Genomic DNA, 13,306 nt, shown 5'->3' on the forward strand with positions numbered 1-13,306 from the left:
TTTATATGTATGACTTCTTACTAAAATTATCAATACTAGAATCTGAAAATTCTAAAATAATTATGAATATATGTAAATAGACTAAATATTATATACAAGATTAAGACAACACAATATATCTTTTATTCATTTTCCCTTTTTTGATACCTTATTCTTAAAAAAAAAAAACTGAATTTTAAATCTTCCACTCCCATATTCATGAATTCTAAAATTTCCTTGTTGGATTATACATAACCTATTGTTATTCTACCTCTCCCTTGCAACTTCAAACCCTTTCTTCATTCCTATCATAATCTCCAGTCCCTTTAATTCTTTTTTCTTTCCCAATTCAACTTACCTGAAGTATCCAAGATCTCTTCCTTTCCCAGTCTTAAGTCTTTGTCCAGAGAAAGCATGAAAACCAGATTTGTAACACAGAAGTTTGAAAAAAGTTCCTTCTTTCCACATTTTATAAATAGTTTGTAAGTGATATTGGAATTTATCATTTTTAATGTTTTCCCCCCTTTGGAAGTTATGATTTCTTCTCATTCTGTTTTTTTTTAATATTGAATGATTTCAATGATCTTCTGTTAACCTGAGCACATTATAATTTTGTAAATACTTACCCATTTCATCTAAATAAGCAGTTTTGTTGAAACGATTTGTTTTCTTTACTTACTTGAGTTGCCTTTTTTAAGCTTTCAAATGATATTTTATTTTTTCCCATTACATGTTAAAATTTAAATTTTTTTTTAAGTTTTGAGTATCAAATTCTATGTCTCCATTCTCTCTCACTTCCCTGATATAAATTATGCATAAGCATTCATGTAAAATATTTCCATATTGGTCATTTTGAACAAGAAGTTTCACATAAGAAAAGAATTAAGGAAATAAGATGGAAAGAGAAAAACATGTATTTTAGACTTTATTCATAAAAATATTAGTTCTTTCTCTGGAAACTAATAGCATGTTAGATCATGATTCCTTTGGGATTAACTTAAATTGATGAGGTTTAGATTTGGGGAACCCTAATGAAATTAGGGTTTCTGATGATCAGGGAGTTAAATGAGGTCTAGTGGCAGGTTCAGGGTTCAGGGAATCAAATAGAGGGGTTTAAGCTCCCCTTTAATCCCTCAGGATTCGGCACAAGGGTAGGGAGTTTTGGGGAACTCCCTTCTGGACGTTCAGAGGCTCCCTGTAAAGAAATTTACAGACCCAAAAATCTAGATTGATAAAAGAGGTTTATTATGGGGATTGGAAGTAAGATTAAAGTCTGGTTAGGAAAATAATGAGAGTAAAGAGAGGATGCACTGGAAAGAGTATTTCAGTGGACAGAAGCTCCTTGGGATGCCAAGCATGGTATAGCATGGCATGTTTGGAACCTCTTCAAAGAGAAGATTTTAGTTTGGCTATTTTTGTTATGAGAGATTTAGCTAAAGGGGGCCCATGGGTGGAGTCCCAAGTTGGCTCCTAGTTGAGTTTCAGCTAGAGTGTGACCACCGCACTAGCACCCCAGATACCCCAGAATCAGCCGGAGTCAGGATAAGCAAAAGTCCTTAGTCTTTATTCTTGGTCTTTAGACACAGGGTTAAACAAGATGGAAACAGAATCTCCATGACTGCCTTCTTTCTTGTCTACTGCAAAGAGTGACCCTGGCTAGTCTTACTCCACCCACTAGTCCCTCCTACAATCCTCTATATACCTCAATCATTGAGCCAGCTCAGGATAGTGGGAAGGACCATTTTCCAAGCATATGTCCATAGAATATTGTCCAATCAGTAATTAGCCCTAAGTGCTTGAACTGACCTTAGTGCAACAAGAGTTTCAGGCCTCTACACTAGGGTTAGAATTTTAATTGAATTCAATGAGTTTCAGGCCTGAGCTGACCCCTCCCAGATAACAAAGATGAAACTGTTTGTTCTTGGGGTGGGGTTTCTCACTGAGGCAGAGTTAAAGGAGATTTTCTCCTTTAAGGATTTTCAGAATTTTGGGGTCCCCTCTTCAAAATCATTATATTTCTGAGCCATCTCCAATTCTCCTGACCTGTGTCTTACCACTGGACTCCAATAACTCTGGACAAGAGAGTGAGACTGATAACTTTGCACACCTCTGCCCCACTTAAATTCAATTAATTTGGAAGTCAAGACATAGCCCTCTTGATATTCATTCGTCCTTTTTGAGAACAAAGAAGGAGCAGCAATCTATGTATAAGTAGTTGCCCCCCTGGGAAACCCAACAGGCCAGTTCCATTTTGAGAATGATATTTCCTCTTCTTCTTCCTCTTTCTCTTCTTTAATGTGGGAAGACATACCTTTACATGTAGGTATTTTATCCAAAGGTACAAAAATTTTGATTGCTTGTACTTCCCAAAGTATCTTGGGGTTTGGAGTCCAGATTTTTCTCTTCCCTACTTATTTATTCTCATTGCTATTTGTTTGTTTCCAATTAACTCCTTTGTCTCTTGTAGTTTTCATTTATAATTTCTTGAAATATAGTTCTGAAAAGTCATAATTTTATAAAGCCTATTGGGATTCAAATATAACTACTTGACTCTGCCTTTAAACCCAAATCACTCTGACTCCCCTGATTGAGCAATAATACACCCCAGCCCAAGATTCACTCACTGGCTTGTTGCTTGGGGTTTGATGGCTCAGAGAGAATATAAATTGCAATTATTTTTGTTCTGGCCAAAATCCCTAAGAGTTTGTCCCACTGGTTTATTCTTTTGTGAAGATAAAATAAGTCATCTTTTACCTCAATTCTTACTTATTCTTTAATTACTGAATGGACATTGCCTCAGACAAACTGAAACCTGGGAAAGACCTTAGCTTAAAAAAAAAAAAGATCAGGTCTCCTCCTGCATCCTGGGTCATCATCTAGATTCTGACTGTTGTGCCACAGTTCTCTTTTATTTCCTGACTCAGTTTCCCTAATTATCCTGACTCGGTTTCCCTAAATTGTCCTGCCTTGGTTTCCCTAATTGCTCTGCCTCAGTTTACAATTGTTCTGCTCAATCCTGCAAAACCACCCCTCCCTCTTAATCATCAGAATATTTGATAAGGATAAAATATCTTATATTTTAGAATATCAGAATGTCTCTCCCCATCCCAATCTCAGATACCATCTTATCAAGATGCCTCTCCCCATTTTTGGGGTGCCTCCCCCCGATTATGTCATCTCCGGTGCCTTTGCCCCACCCTGTCAGAGTCCTGTTCCCATTCTTAGCACTCTGACTCTGTCCCTTTCTCATTCTATCCCCTGTATGTGAGCCACGTGTATACATGTCATTGAGAATTCAGATTGTTTGCTGGATTCTTGGAGACCATAGTCTCATTCAGCCCTAGGACCAAACCATGGATCCATTTGGTCCCAGTAAATCTCTCCCTTTCAAATAAAATATTAATAACTCTCTAATCTCTATCTTGCCTCAGTTTCTCCAGCATTACATGATGATTCCGGAGACTCTGGAGAAGAGAGTGAGAATGATGACTTTGTACAGCTCTGCCTTCCTTAAATCCAATTCACTTGCAAGTCAAGACATCACCATCCTGATGTCATCAGTCCTCTTCAGAATGGAGGAACAACAAGAGGACAAGGATTTAAAATCACTAATTTACATTTGTTATAGCTCAGTTATATTAGCAAGACAACTATGAATAAAATTTTAAAATTAATGTTATTTTTTTCTTAAGATCCTCCTTTTTCTTTTCCTACTGTTGTCAAGGGTACCACCATTCCTTTATCACCCCAACTCACAACCTAAATGTTATCCTTAACTATTCACTCTTTCACCCCTCATATCCAATTCATTGGCAAATCCTATCAATTTTACCTTTATGATATCTCTCATATATCCCCATTCTATCCATTAACATAGCCATAATCATCATGTAGGCTCTTAACACTTCTTACCAAGATTATGCATTCTAGTTGTGTCCCTGTCTCAAGTCTTTGCCTACTTCAAAAAGCTATCGAATTGATCTTCCTAAATCTCAGGTCTGACATATAGCGGGATCTTGATAAATGCTTGTTGGCTTGTTGTTGACTTAGAGCTTAAAGAGTGCTTAACAATCACAATTAAACTTTCCTATTGTATATATGATAAAACTAAGACCCAGAAGAGTTGATTGATCTCTCTAAGGATGACTAATTAATCTATGAAACTCTCAATGACTTCTCATATGCCTGCTTCTACCAAGAAAATTAAATGGGGCATTGGAGAATGTTTTCTGAGCCCAGTGGTAGATGTGGGCAACAAAAGCTTGGTCTGAAACAAGGTGGGCAAAAAATGAAAATTTTTGCTCTTAGTCATTTTGGTCAAAAAGTTTATTTGAAAATATGAACAAGTGATATATTAAAATGTAATTTATTTCAAGATTTTTTAAGGAATAAAATCTTTCAGAAGCTTAATAAAATAATAATATTCCTTAAATATATGGAGGGTTTGAATTTTTTTATTCTGACATGAAATTCTTCCAAAATCCATTCCAATCAAATTTTCTAAGGAATTACATATAATTTCACCTACATCTCCAGTTCTACCATACTTCAATATGAAATGATTCTCATATACTAAAAAAAAAAAAAAAAAAAAAAAAAAGGTCTCACAATAACTTATCTTATCACACATTATCACATTATATTACTCTATCTTCCTAGGACCCATCACTTTACATTTGTAAATTTATAAATCATAATTTTATAAATCTTAAATTTATAATTATTAAACCAATTATATCAATAGCCATACAAGGTATTTTTATAGAAAAATCAATAGTATCACAAATGATCCAATTTTTCTTCCCTCCTGAAAATTCAAAGGAAACCCCAGAACCACTAACTCCAGACATAATCAGTCAAACAAAGCTGTGAACACTAGTGACACAATTCCAAGGAAGAAGCTGGGTCTGTGATATTTCTGTCACAACTTTTTTCAGCACCTGTTTATCAGTCAATCAGGGGAAATCTTAGGGGCTGAAGACACTCCAACTCTGTGGAAACTCTTTCCAAAAATAGTCCCAAGCTGATCATTTATGCTAAACAGAAATAAATGATTGGTAATCTTCAGCATTTTTTGCCTGGGCATGCCAACTGTCTTACAATAGCTAGCATTTTTTAAACTATTAAATGCTACTTTGATTGGACAGCTGATTCTTCCTTTGGCATATTCTTCCTTCCTCTTTGCTTTCCCAAGGAGGGAATGTCACATCCTTTCTCGTTACTCTTTGTTTAGCTGGCAGTTTATGAAATTATTACACAGCTGTCTACAGTTGTCTCAGACACCACTTTACTTACAAGAGTGATTTTTTAAATTAAGTACACTGGGCAAGATGCAGTGTCAAAGGTAAAAGACAGCAAACTAGAAGCACAAAATATTTGTTGATTTTACTTTGGAGTGAATGAACATCACTGTCATTTTTCATTTGAAAATCAAGTTATTTGTCTAATCATTTTGCATAGTAGCACAGTACATTGTTAGAGGTGCGAAATTTAGGCAACATATAGTTTCTTATGTCAAATCAATGACATTAAGAGTAATTAAGTTCAAATAGTTCATGTTATGAAAACAATATGCATTCCTACAAAGATTACTAATATACCACAGAAGGCAACCAAAAAAATGACTAGAAATGAAGATATCTATCATCAAATAATAACTAAAATTAATTCAACTGCAAATATTTTTTCAATAATAATCACTGACAAGCAGGTGTTGCAATTTTTAGCTATTTTTACTATGCCATTTTACTAAAGGAATTTGTTAAGAGTTATTTCTATCTAATAGATTGCTGTTATTGGGAAGAAACTTTGGGGGTATTATGAGTTCTATTATAAGAGGTGTGACTCCTTAAAGTTCTTTCTAATTCTCTAAGATTTGCAAAGCATTTTACAAACATTATTTTGTTTGATCCTTATCATGTCCTTGTGTGACAGATGCTATTATCATTTCCATTCTACAAATGAGGGAAACTGAAGCTCATTAAGATTAAATAATTACCTGCAGTCAAATAGCTAGTGAAGGAAAGGAGCAGAACTCAGAATCATGCCTCTCCTGACTCCATATCCCAGACTTTTCGCATAATACTATAAAGTGAAGGAGGATCAATGACATTTATGAGCTGATTGACATATATGTGCATGAGTCTCAAGTCTGATACACCACTTGTTGGCCAAACTATATCTTTTTTCCTCATTAGATGCTTCTCCTGAGTTAGTGTTCATTAGGCAGTATATTTTGCTTGAATTCTCAATATTTGAGGGATGTTGTTACAAGTAGTAATAACAATAACAAGCAACATTTCTATGACACTTAAAGAGTGAAAATCACTGTCTATATAGTATCCTTTTTTATAATTATAAAACAGAAACAAGGAAAGGATTAGTCCCCAAAAGCTAAATTATAGATAGCATTACATTTACTGACCTCCCAGGCTTTAAACAAATTAGAAGGAAAGGGAATGGAAATATGCTAAGATGTGGAATACAGAAAGCTAGAGATCACCTAACTTTTTCAAAATTATTTACGTTATTTAACATCACAAATTTGATACTCCATGTTAACAGATTCCAGTGACTTCTAAGACAATGAAACAATGAATGACAAACTTCTTAAAGGATTAAGTTTTATTAATTACAACAAAAAGTAGTTCTATTCAATATCTAAACACAAATAGGATTGATATTTAAACCATACCAATTCTTGATTTTTCAAGGGAATGTTCTCCTAACCATATGAGTTTATCTTGATAAATTTTATCTTTATAATAGCAATGCTTCCATGCTTCCTGGCTATCAGTGTTCTTAATTAGAAAGAAATTTCTTTTGCAAACAAAGGGGTTGATGAGAAAGGATATGTTATTCTCTCCTTGGAAAAGCAGTCATGAAGTAAAATTTGTCAAATAAGGAAATCATTTGTAGTAAAAACAATTCACAACTGGTAGTTCCACCAAAAAGTTCCTTCTTTTTTTTCTTATACTATTTATATATTATCTCTCGAGTGGAATATCATTGCTGGATGGGTTGCCCATCTTAGCTCTTATCATCTCCAATGTCTTATCAGCTTTTCTGCTCCAGAGAGTCCAATTGCTAAAAGCTACTTCTTATCTTGAGTGATGTCTTTCTATACCTATATCTGGCTGGAGGGTTTCTCTTTCCTCCTTGTTGAATGTGAGGTCTAATATGGTCAATTAAGGAGAGAAGGAAAAGAAATTCACTCATTAGAAAAAAAAATCTACTCATCCCTATTCCCCTACTTTCAATGATATCTTCTCTGTCAATGAATTCTCCTATCTTAAAACTACCTTAAAATTTAACTGACAGACTTCTTAAAGGATTAAGTTTTATTAATTACAACAAAAAGTAGTTCTATCCATTTTAAATCATCAGTGGTTCACTGAAGTTGTTCCCTTGGTTCTACCAGAAAAGGTGTGCATAATAAATAGCTTAATTAAATGAGATCATATTTGTAAAGCACTTAGCACTGCATTAACACATAGCAAGCATTTAATAAATGTTTGTTCCCTTTACCTTTATTCCTTTCACCCTCCCCACCTAAAATTTTCCTCTGGGGAGAGTGGGCTTAAAGAAGTACATAGGAATTGAAGCACCTTTGTGAAGAACAAGTATGACAGAATATTTTCTCTATCTGGAAGTTCTTTTTTTTTTTCCTTTTGTAAAGTCACCACTAAATTTATTTCTGGATGTGGTATAGGTGATAAATGGGGCATTTCTAAGATCAGCCAGACTTGATCTTTGCAGGGATTGGTTAAGCAGGTCTCTCAAGAATGAGATCCTTGTTGGGATTACTCAAGCAGCAAATGTGTGCATCCTAAGTCTACTGTTGAAGCATCTCCTCAATGGGCTGCTCTTGGGACTCCACTTCTATAACTATCATACACTCTGTTATCTTAGACTTCTGAAGCCTCTTCTGAACTTCTGAAACTTTCAAGGTTGCATGCAACCTGGTAAATCCCATCTCTGAACACTCTGTCACTTATGTTCAGGAAAGAGTAAACACAAGAAATAAAAAGAAACAGGGACATCATGTGTTCATGCCTCCACATGGATTGGAGCCTTGCAAGCATCTGGAGAGTTCTTTAAGGACTGGAACCTTTTCCATGACAGCAGTATAAGTTGCAAGTGATTTTTAATGGTTGGCTTCAAAGAAAAAGAGTTTCTACTGAGTAGGATCTGAGTGAATAATATGAACTGATAATAGGAAAGAAGTGCTCAGATAATAGTTCTTTAAACAAATCAAATTTTCTCCTGGCTGCACGAATTTGGGCATTTTTTTCCATCTTTATTAAAAAAAAGGTATTCATATTCATTTCTTGTATTTCACAGAGTTGCTGTGAATAAAGGTTTTAAACAACTGTAGCATCAATAGTTCTTGGTGCAGCTAGATGGCACAACTAATAGAATATCAGCCCTAGAGCCAGGAGGAGGTGAGTTCTAAACTGGCATCAGACACTTACTAGCTATGTGACTATAGGCAAGTCACTTAATCCCAATTTCCTCCAAAACAACCACCCAAAATCACTAATTCTATATCTTTTCTGGGTTTAATGTCCTATTTCCTTCCATTGATCCTCATAGCATATGTCCTAGAGACAAGTTGGTGCTGCAGTGGATAAGGTGCTCGGTTTGGAGTCAGGAAGACCTGAATTCAAAACCCAGCATCAAACATTTATCATCTGTGTAAATCCTGGGCAAGTCATGCAATCTCTTTTTTGTCTCAGTTTCTTCAACCTTAAAACATTGATAATAAAATGATTTTATAAGTATCTATTTCCCAATATTATTAAGAATCAAATGAATTAAAAATTTTAAAACATCTAGCACAGTTCCTAGCACACAATCGGTGCTACACAAATACTTATTTCTTTTTCTCTCCAACCCATTTAGTCACCTTGCCAGCTAAATTAATCCCCTCTGTATATGTTTAATTTTGCTAATGTCCATCTTCAAAAAGAATATTGGATATTGGACTCAGAGTGAATGAAACATGGGTTTAAATCTTAGCCCTAGCACTGATAGGCTATATGACTAGCAATAAGTTGCTTGGTCCCCTAGGTCCTTTAACCTATAAAATGGTGATAATATTACTTGCACAATGACCTCACAAGGTTATATGAGAAAAATTATAGAAATGTGAGTTATTGCAATGTATCACCCAGAACTGATCACAATATTGCACAAAGATACATCCTAATCTAGATATTTGATTCTGTAACCAGTTATTGCTCTCCCAAAGCCAATGTACAATAATTGTATGAAGAAATAAAATGCAATAATTTTTGCATTATTTGGTTGCCTGAGTAATTTGATTTATGTAAGGGGGAAGGAACTATAGGTTAAGCAGGTGACCCTGATCAATTAAATTCTTCAGCCCCCTTGACAAAATTACAGGATTAAGAAGTAGGTAATCAAGACAATGAGATGTTAAGGTTTTCCCCCTTTCAGGCTTTGAGAGGCTTCATTCATATCTTATAAAGAGCATAAAATCTCTAGTAGCTCATATTCCAAGTGACCTATTCCTAGAATGTAAAGTAGGCCAAATTGGGAGTGGTCCACTTGCACCTTGTAAAGGGTTTGCCTCTTTTCAACTTTGTGGGATGAGTGAAAAGGAGTATAAAGAAGTGTTAACATGCCTTGACTTCTTTAGAGAATTGGTAATGACCCTGATGTTCTTTAAAAAAAAATACAGAGCAAACTCTGAGAGCTAAGAAAAGAAAGTCAGCTATGGAATAAGAGCCCAGCTGGTGAAAGGAATTGTTTTTTCTCATTTCTTTTAGGCCTCTTACAAAGGATGTGGGAGGACAGAAGAGGGGATTATCCTCCACAGACTCCTCCATTTTCTTTTTATTAATCTTTAAAAGTTAAATTAAGATTTTTAATCTTAAAAAGAAAATCAAGCTTGATATAATAGAGATGTAGAGTTTTGTTCACTATGAAAATGTTTATTTGTTTCTTAAGTTCAGAATGAAAAACATTCAATGGGGAAAAAGACCCACCTTCTAAAGAATCTGAGAAATTGAATCTTCTCTATAGATGTGTGCTTTGTGACCTAGAAGAGAGAAAAGAGTTTATTTTGTTTTTTTCCGGCATTATGGCAGGGGGTAGGTTTGGAGTGATGTGTTCCTAAAAATTTCATAAAGATGGACTCTCAGGGAAAAAAAAACAATAATCATAGAATCCCCAAAATATAAGAGCCCTAAAAGGCCAATGCCCCCTCATCTATAATGCAACTCAAAAGTTGTCATTCAACTTTTCTATGAAGATTTTTGTGGGGAAGCAGGTCAGGGAGAGGACTTAACACCTCCTATATCTGCTCATTCTACATTTCTATGTTTGTACAGTTCAAATTATTAAGAAGTTATTCCTCAGATAAAATTTAAATTTGCCTCTTCATCATTTCCAATTCAATACAAGAAACCTTTATTAAGTGCCTGTTATTAAGACCAACACACAATGTTAACAGATAACTATGCATGCAAGAATTTAATAATAGGGTGATCACTAACGGGTAAGAGGACTAGAAAAAACTTCCTGTAAGAGAGAGATTCCCTGTGAGTTAAGCCTCAAGGATATTGGAGAGCCTAAAAGGCAAAGATGAGAAAGGAGTACATTCTAGGTATGTACTATAGAGGTAGAGAATAGAATGCCAACTTGTGAGGACATCAAGTGCACTAGAAGTAGAGAAATGTGTAGAAATTCTGTGAGGGCTTTAAATGCAATCCTTCTTCTTCCTCTGTGGGCAAGTAAAACAAATCTAATTTCTTAGTTAGTTCCTTAAACAGCATCCTGGTCACTGTCTTCTAAATGCTCTCCAATTTATAAATGTCCTTTTCTGGTCAATGTGTCTGTCTTCTCTACTGTGGACATAAGTCTTGCAAATGCAAATTCATCAACCAATTTCTGTGCTTGAGTTGGTAGTTTCTGGTTTTGAAATTGCCAAGTCACACAACTCTAGATCCACAAATGCAACTGTGGTGGTGCCCTAGGACTGCAACCATTCAAGAGTCCAAAGAAGTCAGAATTCAAAAGAATAGAATCTCCATTAGCATTTCCAAAACTAGAAAGACTGCTACTACTCCAGTCCAAATGGATGGTTGGTAGAGATTCCTGGAACTGAACAAATGGATATGCACTCATTTATGGTGATAAAAAGAATATTTAATTAATTAAATTATTTTTCTTTTTTCTTTTTTTTTTGTATCATATATTGCTTTTTTTTTCTTTTGTTGATAAAGCTTTTTATTTTCAAAACATTCTTTAATTTGACAACATAGCCTTGTGTTAGCCTTGCATAGCCCTGTGTTTCAGATTTTCTCCTCCTTTCCCCCACCCTTTCCCCTAAATGGCAAATAATTTAATATATGTTAAACATGTTAAAATCCATGTTAAATCCAATATGTATAAACATATTTATACAATTCTCCTGCTGCACAAGAGAAATTAGATAAAAAAAAGAAAGTAAATGAGTAAGAAAACAAAATGCAAGTGAACAATAACAAAAAGAGTGAGGTTATATTGTGATCTACATTCAGTTTCCGCAGTCCTCTTTCTGGTTATAGATGGTTCTCTTCTTCACAAGATCATTGGAACTGGCATCAATCATCTCATTGTTGGAAAGAGTCACATTGATCAGAACTGATCATCATATAATATTGTAAATCATTCTTCTTTAAAGATGTATATATAATAAACAATAACAAGTTGTTTCTATTTGCTGGTAAAAAGAATATTTTGTTTGTCAATTCACAAGAAGCACAAAAGTTTGTTATTCCTGTGAGAGCTACCCCACAGGTACCTCGGGCCATTTACATCATAGATATCTTCTAGTTCTATCTATAAATCCATTAGCTTTCAATTCAGTCAAAGTTTCTCATTCTTATTTGCATGTTGCTTTCTTCAAATAAGTGTTCCAGGGAGGTAATTTCTTTGGTTTCAGGGGCAGGAATGAAAGGAAAACAATTAAATTTCCTACCTTAAGAATTTTATCAATGCCATCTGAATTGAAAATCTCTCCCTCCTCCTTCCTAAACCATAGTAACAAACAGGAGGCCACCAGGCAGACCTCACTGAAGCTTTGGAGCTTGAATATGGTGCTGCTATAAGCCCAGTCCTACACAGCCTTGGCCTCTGGATACCTGAAGTGGATCATGCGTCATAACACCTGGTTGACTGCTTTAAGTTTAAAAAATAAGAGAAGTGCCATTCTGCAGCAAAAAGTTTTATGCCAATATGTGTCTGAGGATAAATATGTTGCAAAAACTGCTATTTTTGCAAGTCCATTAAGGAAAAGAGTCCAAGTGTCACACTTTAGCAGGTGTAGCAAGAAGCTTATCCAGATAACAATCTTCTGAATTAACAGGAAGGAAGGTTACACTCAACATGCTTTTCTTTCCTCTATCAGTCCTTGTATTAAGGTATGGTATGGTTCACTACTTGATCCATTAAGTTGTGCTTTGGGTTCTACTCAACAATAACCCTTCTTCCTGACATCTCTTTCACAGAATCTTTCCCCTATCAAAATTCAACTGTGTCCATCCACTTCCACAGAAGGGAAAGGTTTAATAAGACAGAGTACTAAAATGTAGCAACACTTAGCTAGAGAAGTAAAGAATAAAGGGCAGGGTGCCAGCTTGTGGAGAAGGCTACAGCAACTCAAAATTAAAAGGAACTGGAATCTAGCTAGGCAAGAACAGTCATCATAAAAATATTTGGGGCAAGAACCTAGACTGGTGTTAAGTGAATTCCACAATGTAGGAGAGATCTGAAACACTTTTTAGGCTTAAACTCTATAGTACTTGCCATGGTATATGAAATGGGAACTGGAAAATGAGAAATAAACAAATATAAAGGAAAGAAAAAATTGAAATGGACAAAGATATTAAAGAAAAATTAGCTAAAAACTCAAAAGAAAAGCAAATAAAAAGAAAAATATTTAAAATGGGAAGGGAAGATGGTCACAAAGACATCTTTAAAAGTGCCACCAACTCTAAATATTGCAAAACAAAGGAAATCAAACCAACACTTGTTTAGAACCCTATGTGTTATCAAGAAAACATGGAAATATAGCAGCATATTCATATGTGATTCAAGAGAAAAATATAAATCTTGAAAGAATTTGAATGGAAACAAATAGCTTGTACAGAAATAATTAGAATAGAAGAATTTGGATAGGAGATAGGAGTTCTTGAGCAAATACATGATGGAGATTCATGGGAGAGAAAAAGGACAATTTTGATTACATAAGAATTTAAGCTTATGCACAAGTGAAATAAAATAAATTACAACTAGAGGAGAAACAGGCATCAAATAA

The sequence above is a fragment of the Sarcophilus harrisii genome, chromosome 6 (genome assembly GCF_902635505.1).
Source record: "Sarcophilus harrisii chromosome 6, mSarHar1.11, whole genome shotgun sequence".
NCBI lineage: Eukaryota > Metazoa > Chordata > Mammalia > Dasyuromorphia > Dasyuridae > Sarcophilus > Sarcophilus harrisii.